The sequence below is a fragment of the Amphimedon queenslandica genome, unplaced genomic scaffold (genome assembly GCF_000090795.2).
Source record: "Amphimedon queenslandica unplaced genomic scaffold, v1.1 AMPQUscaffold_9188_Cont18858, whole genome shotgun sequence".
Lineage (NCBI taxonomy): Eukaryota > Metazoa > Porifera > Demospongiae > Haplosclerida > Niphatidae > Amphimedon > Amphimedon queenslandica.
The window spans coordinates 1-3,313 of NW_003550540.1; the positions used below are offsets into that span (position 1 = coordinate 1).

At 37.7% G+C, this 3,313-nt stretch overlaps 1 long non-coding RNA gene across 1 annotated transcript; it reads right to left on the bottom strand.

Annotated features, from left to right (window-relative positions):
* Positions 1–2,206: 2,206 nt before the first annotated feature.
* On the bottom strand, positions 2,207–2,687 carry LOC109590978 (uncharacterized). Its single transcript, XR_002189599.1, has 4 exons — positions 2,616–2,687; positions 2,459–2,553; positions 2,288–2,343; positions 2,207–2,233 (listed from the first exon to the last, which is right to left on the bottom strand). It is a non-coding gene; the product is annotated as an uncharacterized LOC109590978 (long non-coding RNA).
* Positions 2,688–3,313: the final 626 nt, after the last annotated feature.

The following is a 3,313-nucleotide window of genomic DNA, read 5'->3' on the forward strand; positions in this document are numbered from 1 at the left end:
CTTGTATGGTATTCTATTTTTAATTATCTGATTACATGTATATCTTCCTGATAAAGGCTTGATTTCCTAGTTGCAAATGTATCTTATAGACCACCCTAGGCATGTTATGAATTTATTTTTAGTGATGGACAACTCCGAGTGGGATGTATTTGATCCTTTGATTCTAAATAGAAATGTACTCATATCGAAAGAGATGTGGGAATCGTTTGAAACAATTCCAAATTAAGCCACACCCAACCACGCCCTTTAATTTTAATAATACGTGTAGTTAATAAGCCAGTAATTAATATATTATAATTATTCATCATCATTGCATTTTAGTGCTGTAATAGATAACAAGTGGCTTTGCGCATGTGCACTAAGATGTAGCACTCGATATCAGTCTCAAAAGCATTTGGAATCAGAATCAATTGCAAATTTCTGGATTCACCCATCTCTATTAATTTTATATACAGTATGCACCCACATATCGAAATTGGCTATGGTTGGTTTCAGTTGAGAAGAAACAGAAGTAAATCAATGTTTTCATCATTAGAACATCACGTGTAGCCCTACCCAAGCATGGCTACATTGTGCAAGCTCTTTCATTGGCCTCGCCCAGTTTTGCGTAGGCGAGGACTAGGTACTCGGTGTGTCTGTCTGTCATTACCCGAGACCGCGTAGGCGTAGTCGAGGGTAAAGCAGTCGTCCTGTCTGTGTGTTCGCTTTGACCTCCACTTTTGAGCTGACACTGCTTTCTTGTCTTGTCCTGGAGAGTCTTATAATCAACACTGGCTCTATAAAAAGTTATTCTCCATCTTGGGAATCCTTGATTTGTCTTTTCCGTGGTAAAAGAAGCTGGCAAAGTCGCTAAACGTAGTCGGCTCTCCTGCAGCTCTTTCGTAGTGAAAGCAAAAGAGCAACAGGGCAGATAAAACAATAAAGCAAAGCCTCATCTTTCATTAATATGAGAGAAATTGTTCCAATCGTCTTCGTTTTAAAGATATGGTAGCTCAAACTTTCATACCTTGTGAGTTTAGACGAGGCTCTCTTCTCCCGAGGTAGCGGCCAGAGTCTTTTAACATTAGGGACTAGATAGCAGTTTATATGCAACAAGTAGAGCCTAACAAATGTATGCTAAACTGTTTAAAAGTCGAGAAAAACCAAAGCTTTCTTCGCCACATAGGGCCATGTGCCACCATTTACTGTGTGTGGGGGTGGAGCATGGCTTGATTGAGCCACACCTTTACATTGCTGCAGCAGTGCAGCAAATATGCTGGAGCTCTGTCTAAAAAAAACAAAAAATTCTCTATCTGTCTCAAAACATTCACTAAGTTTTAATAAATCTAGTACATGCTGAAGCTTCTTCTCTGTCTCAAAACTTTCGCCAATTATTTTCTCTTAATTTATTGAAACTGTTACATATATACAGATTGTGTCGAGGGTACACACTTTAGTGCTCTCGTTCTGTCATTCTGTCCACACAGTTTAATTGATTTGTAAAAAAAATTATATTTTTGTCTGAGCAGTCTAGAGCTCTATTTCTTCTTGTAGCAACAGATAAAGTTGCTTTCTTTCATCTAGTTATGCTCTTGTAGCATCCCGTGGCACCAAAAGCTGTGAACTGCTAAACCAGGGGACCTCTCTCCAGGTGAGAGCTCGTGTTTCACTCTACAGGGCCGAGATTTGCTTCAGAGGTAGAAAATCCCATCTAACGAAAAACAAAAAAGAACGATTTTGTCCTAACTTCGTTGTTTGTGAGTTACAGTTGCTCAAAGTTTGTGATTTAGCCTCTTTGAGAATTTTTCAGGCAGCACTGGGGAAAGCAGGAGCAACCAAACTCTCTCAGTCTCTTTTAAATATCTAGAAAAATTTTCTGTGCCAACTCTTTCTTGGAATAGAGCTTCAGATGCTAAAATAAATTTCAGCTTTTCTTCTTTCTCCTACCCATGTGCCATGATTTAGTTAGTTGTTGACCACACCCATAGCTTATTTTAATTATCATTATAACTATGCAGTCCCGCATAATAATAATTTTTTTCAAAATTACTTAAAATATCACAGTACAAGTAATGCGTATCACTCAAGTGAATTCCAGCAGGCAAGTCCATTGCACCATAGTGCTTCATTGTATAAAGTATGATAACATACGCTAATTTCAATTTCAAAATAACTAGGTCTTCCTTTTCCATAATTACTTCTTCATCTTGTTGATCATCGTTTTGTCTAGCTTTCAAGTCATTGTAGAAGTCTCCTGTAAAAATGGAACAATCTGAATAACATCAACATGTATATAGCTGTGCTTTACCTTGCATCAGCCTCAAAACGGTACTTCTCATATAGATCAGCTACCTCCTTTTGTAGCTACACATACAGTATAAGAAGGATATTATTTGCATTTAAAGACACTGTGTCATAGTAATAATAACATCATCAATTCATGATTAATAGAATTGAATGGAGTTTATTTTTTACTTACTCTTTTTATCTGTTCTTTATAGGAGAGCTCTTCTTCCATTAATCGGTCGATCTCTTTTTGCAACTGGCAATTCTGCTGCTTCTCCTTCTCATCCTCTGTACAAGTACATGCATAAGGATAATTAAATGCATTACAGTAGATTTAAAATGCAGCTCACGTTCCTTGTCACTTTCTTCCATTGCTATGATTTTTTGTTCATACTCCTCCCTCATTGAGCGTATCTTGGCCTATAGTAAAAAAATATATTATTTACCAATAATTATGAGCTGTGAAAGTATTTTAAAACTAAAAAAGCGTAATTACATGCAGACTGGTACAATTATGACATTTGCAACAAGTCTATCTGCAATGATATTCTTATTCTTCACACCTGTAAGGGAAGCAGCTCCTTAATCTTTTTTTCCTGATCAAAAATGATTAGATCATACTAATTTTTAATGGAAGCGAGCAATGGCTTGTAAGTAGTGAAGTTCTCTACCACTTCCCTGTGAGCCTGTGCAGAGCACATCATAATGCAATTTGTAAATAGCAGTCATTTACTTGGAGCCTCAGCTCAGCTGGTGCGTTCCGCGTCGAGGGGTGCCTAATAACTCCAGCTCTTTCTTCAAGTAGTCTTCCAACTCTCTCAATAATTGGTGCTTAGGAACAACGGATCGCTCGTCTTTGCAGCTAACAGGCCACGTTTCCAACTTCCCCATCTGAACTTTAGACTAGTGTCGTGAGCAGCATATGTAAACACGAGAGGGGCTAAATAAAGGATTTTTACCTGCTGCCATAAGCTAGCTTTATAGTTTCTTTAGCCGCCATTGAATTTGTCAGTATCGTCACTAAATCACAATATCTATGCTATGACTA